Source organism: Canis lupus, chromosome 1, assembly GCF_003254725.2.
Source record: "Canis lupus dingo isolate Sandy chromosome 1, ASM325472v2, whole genome shotgun sequence".
Taxonomy (NCBI): Eukaryota; Metazoa; Chordata; class Mammalia; order Carnivora; family Canidae; genus Canis; species Canis lupus.
Genome location: NC_064243.1, coordinates 69,384,294 through 69,402,702, shown reverse-complemented (window position 1 = coordinate 69,402,702; position 18,409 = coordinate 69,384,294). Strand labels below are relative to the sequence as shown.

General features: G+C 45.5%; 1 long non-coding RNA gene across 3 annotated transcripts; it reads left to right on the top strand.

The window, feature by feature from the left end:
• Nucleotides 1-1,860: 1,860 nt before the first annotated feature.
• Nucleotides 1,861-16,592, top strand: LOC112644568 (uncharacterized). 3 transcript variants are annotated; one of them, XR_007413627.1, is made up of 6 exons: nt 1,867-1,997; nt 13,164-13,395; nt 13,574-13,647; nt 14,055-14,358; nt 15,360-16,334; nt 16,500-16,592. It is a non-coding gene; the product is annotated as an uncharacterized LOC112644568 (long non-coding RNA). The 3 variants fall into 3 exon arrangements; XR_003126505.2 differs by lacking the exons at nt 15,360-16,334; nt 16,500-16,592 and having other exon boundaries at nt 1,861-1,997; nt 13,224-13,395; nt 14,055-14,569; XR_003126507.2 differs by lacking the exons at nt 15,360-16,334; nt 16,500-16,592 and having other exon boundaries at nt 14,055-14,569.
• The last annotated feature ends 1,817 nt before the right edge of the window (nt 16,593-18,409 follow it).

Genomic DNA, 18,409 nt, shown 5'->3' with positions numbered 1-18,409 from the left:
AAGCCGCCCAGGCATCCCTAAAACATGAATTCTTTAATATTTGGGTATATTCAAGAAATCACTGTATATCTCTCGATACAGGCAAACACACACGTGTGCAAGCACGAATGTGTGCCATAGTATATATTTTATAAAAATAGAATGATATTGCATCTGGTCTTATAACTTGCTTTTTTCCTTGCAATATATTGTGACTAATTTCTCAGTCCTTAAATATTCTTTTATACCATAATTTCAAAGGCTGGATATTAAACCTTTATGTAAATGCGTTCCTGACATACGCAGTATCCATTCACCCCATCTATCCCTGCTGCTCCATCAGCGTCCCCTGCTTGTGTGTGTCATGAGGATCAGCGCTGAGGTCCCAGGAGGCCCATACCTGGAAGTTTCTCTAAGCCGCGACACATACTTGCTCTATCGGAGAGACGCAGAGACGATGATGCTCCATCCACAGGTGTCCCGTGTACACCTAATACCTCCTGACTCTTAGAACCTCTTGGTCCTTCCATCCCTTTTAACGTGCGACTACATGTAAAAGGTACGTGTTTCACTTCCTATTGATCTGTGTATGATACAGCCTCATTCATCTTCTATAACAGAAGAAACAATTATAACAGTTTTCTTAACATTTGAATATTCTTGTATAACATCTGAAATGCAACTGCATCTTACAGATCTAACCCGATCCTCTGTCTAATCTGCTGCGATTTTAGCAAACCTACCTAACTCACCTTGGATATTTCAATTTAGCATCAGAAAATCTCCAGAAAGTCTGACCTTACCTTCTGGGTTTTATAGAACTCTCCTAGCACTGAATAGCTCCTACTTTGTTTCCAAGGTAACAATAAAAGGAAAAGGTAGTTGACCTGTCTAGATACTCCTCTTGGTTTTAGGATTCATACTTTTCCCACCTGCTTAGCTCCTTATTAAAACTCCTCTACGTTGGGGTGGGGGGAGGGACACCTGGGTGGCTCGGTAGGTGAGTGTCTGACTCCTGACTCCAGCTTAGGTCATGATCTCAGAGTCCTGGAGTTGAGCCCCCACTCAGGGCCCGTGCTCAGCAGGGAGTCTGCTTGAGATTCTCTCCCTCTCCCTCTGCCCCTCCCATGCTCATGCACACTCTCTGTCTAAAAAATAAATCTTTGAAAAATAAAAAAAAAGATAAAATGAAATAAAACTCCTTTACTTGGAATGCATCTTTGTATTTACCTTTGGTCTTCTTAGTTCCTTCAAAATTAATTCATTTCTTTAATTTATATATATATATAAATCATATATATGTGTATATATATGTGTGTGTGTATATATATGTATGTATAGGAGGAACTGCAGAAATGGGCTCCCTCTGGCTACGTGTTTATCTAAAGTTGCCCCACTCGGCCTATCCTTCGGGTCAATAAGGATCCTCACCTTCCTTTTCCCTTCCTGGAGTTTTTTTGTGGACAGCCCTGACACCTGAGTTTCCAGAGTAGGTATCCTCAGGAGGCACTGCCTTCCCTCCTGCCCAAGAACTCTCAGCACACATAGTACAGGTGGAGTGACCAACTGTCCTGATTTGCCAAGGACTACTCAGTTTTAGCCCTGAAAGTCTCATGTCCCAGGAAACCCCTCAGTCCCTAGCAAACAGGATAATTGTCACCCTAATACAGATCAAAAAAAGAGGTGATGCATCCAAAGGATAAAGATTTCTGTGGGCTGCGAGAGCCAGGAAAGGCTTGGAAGAGGGGGTAATATTTGAGACCAAGTCTGGAAATGAGTGGATTAAGAGAGCTGGAGCAGGGGGGTAGCACATTCCAACCTGAAAGTCAGGACTACACAAGTAGATACAAGAGAGAGTGGGTCTACCAGTTTGACTGGTTCAGAGGACTGAGAGATAAGGCTGGAAAATTCAGTCGGGACCAGATTATAGAAGGTCTTAAATGTCAGTATAAGCAACTGGGACTTGACTACATAAGAACTGGGATTTGCTAAAGACCTCTGCCCTTGGAACTGACCTGGTGAGTGATGGCTTTAGAGAGACACACCTTTCATGTCTGTGCAGGATTTGCTGGAAACGAAGGCGGAGAGAGTCAAGGCCCCAAGTCTAGTTAGTTCACTGTGTGCTGCAGTCATCAAAGCCTGAGAGGCAGACACCTGAAGCAGGGGCAAGACAATCCCTCGCAAACTTAGCAAACAATAATGTGGAGAAAGAGAAAATTGGTTGGCCGGCACCAAGACATTAGAAATGGGGTGAGGTGGGTGTCCCGGAGCAATCCAGAATGAAGAGGATAGATGAGAAGTGAGAGGGCGAGTGGAGCGAGCAAGAGGGCAGGAAGTGTGTGCTGGGCAAGGCAACGCTTCTCATGCCTCAGGCATCTTGAGAAAAATCAGTAATTAAGTTCGCCAATTTTAAATGTGAGCGATTTTGTTGTAGAAACCAAAGAGAAGGCTGAGGAGCACAGGAACACGAGGAACCTGTGCTTAGAGCCTTGGGATCCTCTGGTCATAAGCGCCTAAGAATTTGCAGCAATTGTACAAGAGTGGTTGGACTCTCCTGTGCCACCAGAATTTGAGTGGTTTCAGCCGCTCTTGAGGGGTGTGAGTGCCATTCAACTCAGTTCCATTTAGAAGCTCGTGGAAAGGAGCTAGTAGGGAGACACACAGTGAAGGAGGAAAACTGATTGAGCGATGTGGGGGGTATAATGTCGGAACAAGATGAAGACTTTGATCTTAGAGAAATAGGAAGGATTCGTAGGATAGATAGATTCTGGTGAGTTTTTGGATAGGGTTGCATCAAGGGGGCTACTTTCTAGAGATGTCATGAAAATAGGTGGTGGAGTCATGTGCTGGGAGGAGAAGACATTGAAGAAAGAATCTTGGTGACTTAGGAGTTTAGGGATGTACCAGCGGTCGCTGAAACTATGGGTTTCATTGAAGACACCCAGGGAGAGTGTATGGAGTTAGGGAATGATGGCTGGAACTCTTTCATGGTCTTTGTTATTGCAGTCAGAATCTTTTTTTTTTTTAATACATTGCATCAGCTGTCTGAATTACTACCTACTTATTACATTTCTTCCTTTCTGGGTAAAAATAAGAAATAATCACCATAAGAATATATTCATCAAGGATGTGAATATATTCTTCAGTCAAATGAAATGGGATCATTTAATTATGGTGAGGAATGTGCTGGTTTATATCATTACTTAGAGATAATAATGTTCTTATATTGTTGGTCTTGAGATAATTTCTATTTTTATACACTAAAGCAGTTAGTGTTTCTGACCACATTTAGTCACATGCCAAATTGTGAGATTAGGCTTAATAGCTCTAATTAGGCTTCCTGAATTTGTTTAGTGCTAGGGATTTATTTCTCATTTGACAGTTTATCCTATAAGACTTAGCTCGGAACCACCTGTTTTCTTGGCTATTTTTTGCATCATATACATCATGTAAACCATCATGCTTTCCAATAATCATTCAGTATTCATGATTTGTTGTTACTTTCTGATAAGAGCTTCTGAATACTGAAATGAAAGTATTATGAGCTATGTCAGACTCTACTTTGTGGGTCATCAAGGCTAAATATTATATGTTGGTTTCATTGTCCTCTAATGTGTTAGAAAGTATTGATGTGATTTATGTTTGAACTTCTCACCATCCATTTTAAATGTGTGTGATAATTCCTTTTCAGCAACATAGTAACAGATTATATTAATAGGATATTAAAACCTGGGTTAGCAGATTTCCAAATGTAATCACCTCACTGCTTACTTGGCATAAGTATTCTTCATTTTTCAGTTGTGTGATTGACATTTAAAACAATATTACACAAGATGGCACTGGCAAGACTAATCTTCTTTGTATGCCCACCAGAGTATGGTTGGCAATTGTATTATGTGGTTTTATTTTAATTGTATATGAATTAGATGATATAAGGAAGGGAAAAAAATAGAAAAAGTCTAAAACTGCCAGAAAGAAATAGAATCAGAGTTCGAGAAAACTTGAATCTCCTCTCCATTATACAGTAAAAGATTTCCTTAGTGATAATCATCTATTTGAATATATTCACTACCTAACAGCTTTTGCTCAGATATTGTGTGGTTTCAAATCAAAGAATATATTTTTTTCTGTTGATCTAACTATATAATGAAAGCCAAAATAATTATAATCAGCCAAACTGCAAAAATCTTCTCATCACAGCTGTCAACAACCCAAGGTCTTCTGACTTTCAATCTTTATCACTTTGTAGTAACACTGTATATTTTCTACACATAATTTCTATATGTAAATAAATGATATATAATAGTTTATGTCACCTTTTTCTTTAATATTTTTGCTAATAGCTATTTTAAATAGGTATTATATATACCTATTTAATATATAATATATAAATATATATAGCATAATTATATATATGTATATATATGCTATATATATATAGCATATATATTATGCTATATTATATATATATATAGCATAATTTGCACTATGTTATGGTGTTTTATTGTATCATGGCAGTCCCCAAATCTTGATCATTTTGACAACACTGGCTTCCAGTAGAATGTACTTACAAATATCCTTGGACTTTTTTCCCCATTAATTTGTATTATTTTCTTGATGCATACATCAAAAATAAACTTACCAAAGTAAGAGATATTCATTTGATTTTAATGTCTTTTGTTAGTAGTATATCAGATTGATCTACAGATTTAAAAAAAAGATAGTGTAAAGGCAAGGCATCTGCTCCCCAAAAGCCTTCACTATATTGGATTTACTGTTCACTTGGTACTTTCCAAGTGTTTACAGTTGCACTTCTTTTTCCCCCTTCCCTTATTTTTTTAAAAGTAAGCTCTACTCTCGACATGGGGCTTGAACTCATCACCCAAGATCAAGTCAGCTCATTTTGCCAACTAAGCCAGCCAGGTGCCCCTATAGCGGTACTTCTCAAATCATCAGCAATGCTGAAATTTTTCTAATAGTCAAATATTTATCAAGTGCCTACTATTTTGCCAAAAAATCACTGGATCCTGTAAATAGGCATCCTTGCCCATAGGTAGCATAGTGGAATGTTTAAGAGCATGGACTTTGAAAGCTGCTTTGTTATCTGTGATGAGCTTTTGAGGCCAAATTCTCATGCAATTAAGATTGCCTACCAAATTAAGTACAAGTTCAGTTATGCATCCATGACCACCAATATTCATTTCTATACACTCTTTCCTAGTGCAATATTTGGAACATGCTTAGAGTGAAAAATTATTCATTGTTTATCTGAAATTTGAGTTTAACTGGGCATCCTCTACTTTATCTGGTAACCTTGGCAACCCTGCACACGGATAGCTTGAATTTGGCTTCAAACATACATAAGGGCTTGCTTTAGGTTATGAAATCTCAGGGAATTTTGTCCACATTCTCCCAGGGCAAATGTTGAGATGGGTTAATTTGAAAGACCTTCTTCTTAAAGGTAGTTTCATTTCTGGCTTACTCATACTGATAGTGTTGCCTATTGGAATCTCAAATCTATGGAATGATCTTGCATAGCACCTTGGCCGTATCTGCTAACTTCCACATACTGTGTCATTTGCAAAATGTACAAAGGTCCCTTAGGTTGATCAAAGGGGTGAAAATCAGATTTATAGATCACTTGTCTTTCAGGACTCTTCCTTTTTTTGTTGTTTCTATAGATTCCTTACTGTCCTGCCAACTATGATACATAGTTCATCCAGTACTTCTAGTTGGTTTCGGCAGCAAGGAATCAAGGAGAAGGGGTTGTGAGGGGAGAGACACTCATATATCTCAAATGAGATTCTATCCGAACCCGTCCTTCGATCCCTTGTTCTTGCTAACTCTGAAATCTGGTATCCTCCGTCTCTTTCAAGTTTTCACATTCCTTACCAGTCACTGGGTCTAGCCCAGAGGAGTTCGTATCATTTGACTTTGCTTTCATACTCCGCAAAGCCTGGTGATCCATTTGTGACAGAGTATGGGAGCTTCCTCTGAGTTCCATCTAACGACTTGAGCCACTACCGTATTTATTTCCCATCAGTGTTCTTCCTCTCAGTCTGAACCCATTTCCCTGGTCACTAATCTCTTGAGTTCTATAGAATATAAATCAAACTAATGCTGTCACCATCAGCCTCCAACTTGTCTTCTGATTAATCCAAGGAATTCCATTCTTACTGGTGTTTCTGGAACCACACCTGAGATCCTCATGGGATTAGCTTTAGATTAGTTTTCTACTTGCCTTTAGGAAGATCAGATTTCAGAGTGAGGTGCCCCTGGACACCCCTGCCTTCCTGGGTAAGTGACCAGCAACTTCTTTTTCCTGTTGATCCTGATGTCTGAATTTTAGCTTGTTTTTATCCTAGGTCCACCCAGCCCTGTACAGTCATAGTACCAATGGTGTGCTCAGCTGGCTCATGCCTGATTCCCAGAGCCAATTGTTTGGCTTATGGAACTGAGAACTGGTGAATAAGAACAACTATGTTTCTAGAAGAAAACATAGGATTCAATCCTTCTGCCTTGAGTTAGGCAATGATTTTTTTTTTTTAAGATTTTATTTATTTATTTGACAGAGAGAGAAAGAGAGTATAAGCAGGGGGAGTGGCAGGCAGAGGGAGAGGGAGAAGCAGGCTCCCAGTAAAGCAGGGAGCCTGACCTGGGGCTCAATCCCACAGTCCAGGCCGATCATGACCTGAGCCTAAGGTAGATGCTTAACTGACTGAGCCACCCAGGTGCCCCAGGCAATGACAACTATGACACCAGAAGCATAAATGACAAAAATAAAAAAGTAGTTAAATTGGGCTGCATCAAAATTTAAAAGTTCAAAGGACACACTAAGAAAATGAAAATACAGTCCACACAATGGAACAAAATATTTGCAAATCATGTATCTGGTTAGGGATTTATATCCAGAATGCATTTTTAAAAAGATTTTATTTATTTATTCATGAGAGACAGAGAGAGAGAGAGAGAGAGAGAGAGAGAGAGAGGCAGAGACACAGGCTCCCTGCATGGAGCCTGATGTGGGACTCGATCCTCGGGCTCCAGGATCACACCCTGGGCCGAACTAAAGGCAGAATTAAACCACTGAGCCACTCAGGGATCCCCAGAATACATTTTTAAAAACTCCTTTAACTCAATAATACTTTTAAAAAATAACCGAATTAAAAGATAGGTAAATGATTTGAACAGATATGTAACCAAAGCTATACAAATGGCCGATAAGCACATGAAAAGATCCTCAACATCATTAGTCACTAAGGAAATGCAAACCAAAACCACAATGTATAAATACTTCATATCCACTAGGAAGGTTATAATAAAAAAGATAGACAATAGCAAATATTGGCGATTCAATGGTTTTTAATACATTTACGGAGCAAATGGGAGGAAGTGGGAAAATTAGGAATGTCCAGGCTAGGCATATTCATAGAAGCAGAAAGTAGATTTGTGGTTGCCTAAGGCTGGAGGGGAGAGAGTGATGACTTGGAATAATCACAGGTGTAACTGAGCCCAAGAGCACGCAGCAAAGCCAATCACTGACTTATTAAGTAGGTAACAAGGAAAGGGTTTATTCCAGAAGCAATCAAATAAGGAGACAAAAGCATAGCTCAGTCTGTCTCTCCCGACTGAGATTAGAATAAGTTTTTATAATCTATAGGGGTTGAGGGATCCCTGGGTGGCACAGCGGTTTGGTGCCTGTCTTTGGCCCAGGGCGCAATCCTGGAGACCCGGGATCGAGTCCCACGTCGGGCTCCCGGTGCGTGGAGCCTGCTTCTCCCTCTGCCTGTCTCTCTCTCTGTGTCTCTCATGAATAAATAAATAAAATCTTTAAAAAAAAAAAATCTATAGGGGTTGGGGTAACACACATATTGATGAAAAGGGCAGGAAGATTTATGACTATTGGTGAGGAAGGACGGAGCATGTGCATTGAGCAAACATATGTAACATCCATCCCATGTTCATTTTGGGTTGGAAACTTAACATTAAAATGAGGCAAATGGGGCAGCCCGGGTGGCTCAGCGGTTTAGCGCCACCTTCAGCCTGAGGTGTGATCCTGGAGACCCAGGATTGAGTTCCACGTCCGGCTCCCTGCATGGAGCCTGCTTCTCCCTCTGCCTGTGTCTCTGCCTCTCTCTCTCTCTCTCTCTCTCTCTCATGAATAAATAAAATCTTTAAAAAATAAATTTAAATAAATAAATAAATAAATAAATAAATAAATAAATAAATAAATAAATAAAATGAGGCAAATGTTGGCTTCTTACACCAGAAGGTCATCTGTAGGACAAGGAGAGGGACTCTGGGCATGCTCTGGGAGAGCTGGGTCTTGGGCTTATTAGCTCGGGTAAGAAATGCGGGGCCTTGCTCACATAGGCTGGAATCATATCCGTGACCTTCATTTGTATCAGTCCAGGCCTCTGCGAAAACAGCTGGTGGTTTGTTAGTAGGGTCTGAAAAGAAACAAAAGCTGATTAGGGAGAAAGAGGTCTCCGAAAAATAGACTTTAATTTTCCCAATAGTCTTACCTTCATTAACCCTCTGGGGCACAGTTTCACAGACTTCCTTTTTGGAATATTGAACACGTTCTAAAATTAGATCATGGTGATGGTTGCACAATTCCGTAAATGTACTAAAAACCATTGAATTGTGCACTTTAATTGTGCACTTTACATACCACACAACTGTATGTGTCAGTCATGGATTATATGTCAATAAGCTGTTAACCCCTCCAAAAAAAACAGAATCATACTCAAAGCACACCCCTTTTTGATTAGTTTCTAATATTTTAGTATTATCTGTGCTCTTGAAGTTATTTACTAAGAGGTGGTGCCCAAGTGGCCCAAGAATGTAGGGTCGGGCTGTATATGATATTAAACTGGCAAAAACTGTTTAGCTCAACTAAGATCTGGTTTATTTCTTCGTGTGAGAAGCAGCAGCCAGATGGCAGGGGTGATAACGCGCCATGCTAATCCCTACCGAAGACTCCTTTGCCTGAGATTTAGACACAGACAATAATGATCCGCACATTATGAGACATAGGATGATGCCACAAAGGGCTTCCTGACAAAACTATTAGAATCCGTGTGCGGTGGACCCAGCCAGCCATCCTGCTGAGCTTCATCAACAGATTTTGTTAAGTATTACAGAAACTGCGAAAATGAATTAGATCCCATTTCTGTCTGCAAAGCTCAAACAGTAGAAACCACTTTAAATATTTAAAGCCAAAGGCATTTCATACAGAGAAACGAGTGCTTGGGAACTTCTGATTGGGGTTAAGGAGTGAAAGCTGTGGGGCTGCCACCAGCTTCCCAATTCACTAAAACTACACCTGAAGCTTCTTGCGCTCATGCAGGAGTCAGAGAAACGCGGAGATGGAAATCAGTGGCCATGGGGGTCTTGCAGCCCTGGGCCCCGGATACAGGGCAGGAAGGGAAACTGATGCAAAAAGTCGTGTCCTGATTCCCATTTCAATGGTGGGAGGAAGGCTCGGCTTCTCCCCTCCCCGCCTTCAACCCAGGCCTGGGCTCCGTGGCCTCCGTCCCCTCGGGGCTCGGAACTGTCCTGGCAGCGCTTCTTGTGGCTCCTTTGGCCACTTGCAGGGCGACAGGCAGGGAGCGAGGGAGCCGGAATGACGCCAGGTCCCAACAGGCGGCCGACACTTGCCGCCCTCAGGGGCAGCCGGCTACTCCCTGGGAGCAGGGATGGTTTCCCAGATGGAGGGGTGCAGGCTGCGGTGCTTTCTCTCCCCTCCTGCCCTCCCTGCTGCCTGCAGGCCTTGGCCTGGGATGCCGAGCATGCACCTGCTCCCGAGTGTACACCTGCCCCCGAGCGTGCACCTGCCCCAAGCGTGCACCTGCCCCCGAGTGTGCACCTGCCACCCGCCGCACCGTGGCAGCAGGACGCGCACCTGTGAGGCCCCGCCTCTGGCAGTGTCAGGGACCAGGGCGCTGAGCAGCTGACACCCCTGGGGCCCGGGCAGGGCCAGAAGAGGGGCTCGCGGCTCAGCGGGCGACAGGACACGGTGCCCTGCCCCTCGGGGAGAAGCCAGCGGGTCCAGGGTTGCAGCTGCTGGGTACCGAGGAGCAGGCCCCAGAGAGCCTGCAGGCCGGTTGTCACTTTCCAGATGGAACCCGCTGAGCGCAGCGCCGCGCACCTGGGCATCGAGCAGGGGACCGAGGACTTGGGGACAGCGACCACCGCCCTCAGACAAAGACAGAAACCCAAGTGCTAGCTTTACTTCCTGAATGAAACCGTGGCCCCTCCATGGAAAGCAAGCACGGAAGTGTATTTCCAGGAGTGCCTGGCTGGCTCCCCGGGGAGCGTGACTCTGCATCTCGGGGTTGTGAGTTCAAGTCCCATGTTGGGTGTAGAGATTACTTAGGACAAAGTCTTTAAATTAAGGAAATACATAATAAAGTGTATTTATAATAGTTCCAACCAAACACTCTTTTTCCTGAGAACTGTGCTGTTCTCTTAACCTCTGACTTAAAAAAAAAAAAAAAGTCTATGTACATGCTTTACACCATTGGGCAAAGTGATTTGCAATATTTGATCAATAATTCATTATAAGTTCTAAGGAGGCACATTAAAAAAAAAATCTTTGTTCTGAAAAACCTCCAAGGCCAATTTCAGCATGAGTTGGGACGCTCAGTTAGAATTCTCTGGAGGATCACTGCTGCAGTGTCGTGCTGCCCGAAATGAAGGAAGGCTGGCCTCCGGACTGGAGCGTGGGTCTGTGCTTCCCAAGCAAACAAACTCTCCGAGTTCAAAATCAGAGGTCATGACCTGAGCAAAAACCCCAGGAGTAGGAGGCTCAAGTGACTGAGCCGCTCAAGCACCCCAAGTGGTGGTAACTTTGATAGATCATCTACTGCTACTTGGTGATATTAAACACATAAATATATACCAAGCACTGCCCCCAAACTGCGAAGAAGGTGACCAGGAGAAGGGAGACACAATTGCAAACTTTATGGCAAATGCTGTTTATAAAGTTATTGGACGAATGGCCTCAAAAATATGCTTATGCGACTATGTGCAGATGTAGGCTGAAGAGGAGGAAGTACTTTTTAAGAGTTCAGTTGGGATCTTCTGAAATATTAACCGCAGAAAGTCATAAAGTGTCCTTGGATAGCTTTTATTATTATTATGAAAGAACCAGTTTATCTTTGGGGAACATTTAAACATAGTCCTGCTTAAAGTCAGCAGCTGTCTGAAATGCTGCCCTTCTAGATCTCTTATTCTCTGGTGCTGTCTCTGGTTAGCGAGGTGTCCCCCCACCCTGTGACTTGAATGTCCTCTCAATCTGTTGGGAAAGAGCTGCGATACCAGCTGTGGATGTGCTTCCTGAAGTATGTGCCATTGAGCTCTGTGCCACCAGGCAGCAGGAACAAGCAGGCCTCGCTCCAGCTTCTGGCTGAGCCGCACGCCATCCGATTCACCAGCTATTTGCTTACAGTCTAGCCGATAGGCATTTATTATGCACATGCTATTACTAGATCTGTAAAGACTATAAAATAGCTTAATAACACTTTCTCCTATCTAGTAGATTTCGAGTTGCCTCGTCAAAACCTATGCTAGGGGCACGTATGAATTATCGCCCTCATTAGAAAGACCAGTGAAGACCAAAGGAAAGGAAACCAGAGGTCAGCAACGTGGTCGTAAGCAGCCAGACTGTAAATATTTTAGGCTCTGCAGGGCCGTATGGTCTTTGTTGCAGCTATTTAACGCCCCATCCTAGTATAAAAGCATCTACAGATAATATGTAAATGAATGGATGTGGCTATGTTCCTATAAAATTTTATTTATAGACACTGAAATTTGACTTTCATATAATTTCCATGTGTCACAGAACATTATTCTTTCGATTTTTTAAAAAGTATTTAAAATGTAAAAACCATTCCTAGCTTGGCCATACAAAAACAGGCCATGGGCCATAACTTGTCAGTCCCTGATCAATGAAATTACTGCCTAACACAGTTGTGGATAAACATGAGGATGCAGGCAATATAACAAAATATTAGAATGTGTGTATGAAGCTATGGTAAATATTTAAAATATTTTCATACCAAGAGTTGGAAAGATTTTACCATCTTTCCACTTATGTGGGTTCTGTATTTAGATAGCACAGACCTAGCTCTCCTTAAACGAGTAATTTCAGCACTGGTACAGAAGTCATTCAAATGACTGCAAACTAAAAGATGAAAAATAGACACCTAAAACCTTCAGATTTGCCTTATGTCACTGGAAGTTGAATTGCTTCCCGTACAATTCTCTTATACCTGGCTTATTTTTGTTTTTGTCTTCTGAACAACTGACCTGCATATTTATCAGGGTTCTCCAGAACCAATGGGAGTATATATATATGAATGTTGGGTTTTTTATTTTATTTTATTTTATTTTATTTTATTTTATTTTATTTTATAGATTTTATTTTATTTATTTTTAAGATTTATGTATGTATGTATGTATGTATGTATGTATGTATTTATGATAGAGAGAGAGAGAGAGAGAGGCAGAGACACAGGAGGAGGGAGAAGCAGGCTCCATGCCGGAGCCGGACGTGGGACTCGATCCCGGGACTCCAGGATCGCGCCCTGGTCCAAAGGCAGGCACTAAACCGCTGAGCCACCCAGGAATCCCAATGTTGGTTTTTTTAAAGGCAGGTCTAGGGTGGGGCCTGAGAGCCTACATTTCTTTTTTATTTTTTTCTTTTCTTTTTTTTAAAGTAGCCTCCATGCCCAACATGGGACTTAAACTCACACCCTTCTAGATCTATTATTGATGTATAGATTGATCTGCATCAAGAGTCGCATGCTCTACTGACTTAGCCAGCCAGGCACCCCTATATATGTGATTTTTTTTTTTTAAATAAGAAATTGTTTCATGTGATTATGGAGGCTGAAAGGTCCCAAGACCTGCAGTCAGTAGGCTGGAAACCCAGGAGAGCCAGTGATGTAGTTCCAGTCCAAGCCTGAAGACCTAGAGACCAGGAGGGCCAACGGCGGAAATCCCAGTCTTAGAGCAGAAGACCAGTGTCCCAGCTTAAATAGCCCGGGGGAGGGGGAGCAAATTCTCCGTCCCTTCACCTTCTGAATTCTATTCAGCCCCTTGGCAGGACTGTATGATGGCCTCCTACCCTGGGGAGATGATATTGTGACCTATAGTAAGGGATTATTTTCCAACAGTGATGACCTCCTCACAAGCACATGCCTCTCACGAAGGCTCTCCTTCACGGCTGTCCACAGAGTTGAAGAGGGACAACGGGGGTGCAGAGCCCCGGTGCTACTCGACGGATGTGAAACACCAGCAGGGTGTAAAGTCCCCGCCACCTTTGCCCGAACCACTCCACGGTCCTCTGGCCACTTGCGGGAGGACGGTCCTTCAGATGGGGGCGGCTGTAGGAGCACCCTGGACCAGGTGAGGGAGAAACTATCCCAATAAGTACACTTTGGATTGTAAAGGTGTGTATGTACATTTGTCCATCTACGCATTTGTACGTCTGTCCTTGTTGCTGGTATAGAGCTCCCAAGTGGTTAGAATTTTCCGATAAAAGAAATTGGGAGGATCTTTTATTATAATAGACTCTTTTCCTCAGTTCCGAAGTCCCTTCAGAGCCCTCCAGGTGAAATGGTCGTGTTGTTGTGCAGAACAAGCCCTTTTCAACTACAGGTGAGTCTACAAGGTGACTTTCAGGAATCCTGGAAAGATGGGGGGTGAGGGGTGCTGCCTGTCTGAAGAATCAATCATGTGATTGGGGGGGTGGAATCTTCAGTCCAATCCCCTGCCTTCCTGGGAGAGGAGGGGGCTGAAAATGGAGTTCAGTCATCAGTGCCCGAGGATTTAATCAGCCATGCCTCTGTAGGGAAGCATCCATAAAAACCTGAAGGGAGAGGGTTCAGAGAGCTTCCCGGTCGGTGGATGTCAGGTTGAGGATGCCAGGGGAGTGTCTCCATGTCCCTTCCCGCATCCCTTGCCCTATGCATCTCTCCATCGGGCTGCTGAACCGTATCCTGTAATATCCCTTATAACAAATCGGCAGCCCGGTGCATAGAATGTTCTTTTTTTTTTTTTTGAAGGTGGGCTCCATGCTGGGTATGAACTCATGGGGCTTGAACTCACAACCCTGAGATCAAGACTTGAGCTGAGATCAAGAGTTGGACACTCAACAGCCGCCCGGACGCTCATGTAAAATGTTCTCCAGAGTCTCCGAGCTGCTCTAGCAAATTAAGTAAGCCCGAGGAGGAGGTTATGGGCCCCTCCGATCTACGGCAGATGGAAGCCGGGGTGACAGCCTGGGCTCATGACCGGTGTCTGAAGTAAGAGTGGGAGCAATCCTGCAGGGCTGAACCCTTGGCCTGTGGGATCTGAAGTGATGTCCGGGTAGGTACAGTCAGAACTAAGCTGAACTGCAGGACCCCCAGCTGGTCGGAATCCCCCCACCCCACACCCTGGTGTTGGACACCCCTTCGGAGGACCATTGGTTTTACTCTGTCTGCCGATTCCGACGTTAGCTTCACCCAGAAGCAGCCTCACAGACACACCTGGCTGCCCTGTAGCCTGGTCCAGCCGGCACGTAAAATGCATCATCACACCTGTATTTCTTTTTTTTGTTTTTTTTTCACACCTGTATTTCCAAAGCGATGCGTCACTCATGGATAGTACGATGGGAAGTAGATCAATGGTGTGTTGTGAGAAGACCAGTCAGCTCTCCCAATAAAATCAAATGTTGCGTTGGTTTAACACCCATGTGTAGCCACGGGCCTCCCCGATAGCATGGAGGGGGCGGGGGTGTTTGCTAGAACCTACCTGGCATTCAACAAAGTGCAGACTGGAAATGGGAGGGTATTCAGGTCTCCTGGGTGGTGTGGGACCTGCGTGGTGGGTCAGGTGCTCCACGCCTCCTTTCCTTAATGGCTAAATCTGAGGCTGCCTGGAAGGTCCTGGTAGGATGGCATCTGTTATTGGCTTTATCCTTTCTTATTCCTCAGGCTGTGAGTGGGGGTGAGCAGGGTGCTTAGAGCACCTTTGTCCACCTGAGAGAACAAGGCACCACACACTGGGTGGTTTAAGCAACGAAAATGCATGTTCTCACTGTTCTGGAGGCTGGAGGTCCCTGCTCAAAGTCCTGCAGGGCCACTCGCTGGTGGGAGCCCCTTCCTGGCTTGCAGACAGTGATCGTGTCGCTGGGGCCTCCCGTGGCCTCTCCCCGGGCATGTGCCGTAGGCGAGCAAGCTGAGACCTGTTGCATAAGGGCTGCTAATCCCACCCGACCAGGCCCGGCCCTCAGGGCCTCACCTCATTCTTTTTTTTTTTTTTTCCTCACCTCATTCTAATCATCTCCCAACGCCCCCCCCCCCCCCCCCCCCCCCCCCGGTCTCCAGGTACCATCTTCACTATATGAATTTGGGGAGGACGCCAACACTCGGGCCGCAGCGCGAGGCAAGACGGATCTGTCTCCCTTGGGGAGTCGATGAATTATTTTCACTGGCACGAGGGTCCTGGCGTCAGAGGCCACCACTCATCTTCCAGCCCTCTGATCCACCTGATCCGAGCCTGCTCAATCCCTTTACCAACAAATGCGGGACGTGGGTGATGCTATTGTCGCCAGTCGTGAGGGGCCTGGGCTGTGAGAGACTCCACGGGCCTCTGAGGCCTCGGCGGAAGCCTAGCTCAGCTGGCGGCTCTAAGGACTGGCCCCAGATTTGCCCTCGGTCCGCGGTTCTCAACCCTGAACCCCGGCTGCTCACGGAGTAACAGAATTACCTGGGGGGGGGTTGGGGGAGGCTGGTGCCGGTTGGGAAAATACCAAAGCCCTAGACCACCCGCAGAATCGGATGTGGCGGCTCTGGAGCAGGGGCTGAAGCTTCGGTTTGCTCTAATGTGCAGCCTTCATGGTGTAGGCGGCCGCCCCACAGGGGCCTGCGCCAGTTGCCCACCATCCACCAGGAGCTTTGTCTTTTGACATCAGCTTTGATGCGGGGTTATATTTGCCAAGAGGCCAAACAATAGTAAGCTTTAAAAAGTTGTTTGAGGGCAGCCCGGGTGGCTCAGTGGTTTGGAGCCTGCCTTTGGTCCAGGGCGTGACCCCGGGGTCCCAGGATCGAGTCCCCCATTGGGCTCCCTGCATGGAGCCTGCTTCTCACTCTGCCTGGGTCTGTCTCTCTCTCTCTCCATCTCTCACGAATGAATAAATAAAATCATTAAAAAATATTTTAAAGAAAGTTCTTTGAATCACCTAGGAGAAAACAAACATCATTCTATCTAAAAACAAAACATTGCCGACCGAAGTACCAATGTGCACAGGAGCATTTTCCACAACCGCCCACAGGTGGAACCGCCGGAATGTCCATCAGCAGGTGAGTGCATGAACCAAGTGTGCTGTGCACATACAACGGAATATTATTCGGCCTTAAAAAGCAATGAAATTCTGACGTGTTATGACATGAATGAACCTTGAAAACAGGAGGCTGAGTGAAATAAGCCGGACACACGATACAGATACTGTGTGATTTCACTTTCAGGAGATACCTACGGCCCGCAAACCCACGGAGGCGGAAAATAGAAGTTTCCAGGAACTGATGGTCAAAAGGAATGGTTGATCGGTGCTTAGCAGGTAGAGTTTCTGTAGGCATGATAGAAAGTTCTAGACATGAAAAGTGATGATGGTTATATAACATTGTGAACATACTTCATGCCACTGAACTGTACACTTAAAATGGCTGAAATGGTAAATTTTATGTTCTGTATATTTTACCACAATAAAACAACACAAACCTCCTCTTTATAGGGCTGATGCTTCTGAGTGAAGATCCAGGCTACTCTGCTGTCGTCAGGCTTCTACCACTCGCAGTAAAAAGCTGAGTCGGCAATAATGGAAGGAAATCCCATTTAACAAAGGTTTTTAGAAGGCTTCAGCAGTCTGAAGTCCATATAAGATGATTGTCATTGCAGGACGTTTTTTCAGGTTTCTTTCTTTCTTCTTCTTTTTTTAATAGCAGTAAGTATGTTCAAGTCTAGTAAAGGAAAAATATAATGCTTTCTCTGGAATTTATCTTTCTGAAAACATTGAAGTCAGACTTAATGTCTGAAAATACAAATAATGATCTCATCAACCTAATCTGGAACTATGGATTGACTATGGTTTTTTAGCTACAAGGGTAGGAAGTGTGTAGTTCTCAGCCTCAAACATTAACCACCAGTGATCACCATGAAGTTGCAGCAGTTTACCCTGCTCACCCTGCGGGTGGCCAGAGGCAGCAGCGTATAACAAAGGGTTTGTTCAGACCTAAGACAATCGCATAATTAGTTCTTTCCGGGAGGCCGGAGGCCGGCTAAGAAGTGAGCGGAGTAGATGATTCTAGAGCAAAGACCCTCTTGTAGATGAACTGTCACCGGCTCCCTCTTCCCTTCCAGTCAGTTCACGTGAACCGCTACTCTTTTAACTGGCCTCCCTCCCTCCCCCTCCCTCCTCTCCTTCCCCTCCCTCTCCCCCTCCCCCTGCCTCCTTCCCTCCCCCTCCCTCCTCCCCTCCCCTTCCCTCTCCATCCTCTCTCCCTCCTCCCCTCCCTCCTCTCCTTCCCCTCCTTCTCCCCTCCCCCTCCCACTCCCTCCTCCCCTCCCTCCTTTCCCTCCCCTTCCCCCTCTCCCTCTCCCTTCCCCTCTCCCTCTCCCCCTCCCTCTCCCTTCCCTTTCCTCCTCCCTCTCCCTTCCCTTCCCTCCTCCCTTCTGCCCTTCCCTATCCCCTCTCCCTGGGGTCTCCGTCGGAGAAGCAGTGACCACGGTGGGAAACCTCTTCGCGGAGGGCTCCTGAGTTAGAGATGCGGGTGCCCCCCCGCCCCTCCCCCCCAGGCGCCCAAGGCCTCCCCTGCAAGGGGCCCACTCTGGGGTACAGGTCGGGGTGGGGTGGACGCACCAGGGGAAGATGCAGGTGTAGGTCACAGAGGCTCCCAGGGCCGTCCTTGCGCGTCTCCCTCCCACATCCAGACGTGCCCCTGCTCGGAGCCTCCCCCACCCCCTGGGCCTGTGAGGGGCAGCAGGCGGCAGCACGTCCCTCCTACCTTCTGCCTTGACTAAACTTCCAGAAGTTTCCCTTTCCTTCCCCGCTTTCTTGGGACATTGGAGAATCTTCGCCCCAAAGGCAGGAGCTGGGTTCTGGGAGGGGTTTTCTCCTTACCCGGAATCAAACAGGAGAGCGACCTTTCCCTCCAAGGTGACCCGGTCCCCAGGTGCCCCCAGGTGCCCCCAGGTGCGAGCCAGGCAGGCACCTGACCGAGTGCCCCTTGGCCCCTCCTGGTCACTCACCGGCTCCACGTGAACCTCATTTTGCCAAGCGCGGTTGGGCTAAGGCCTAGGCCGGTGGAGAAGCGCAGCCGGCGTGGAGCTCGTCCAACAGTAAGACACTGAGGATGTCAGGGGCGGTAAGAGCCAAGGA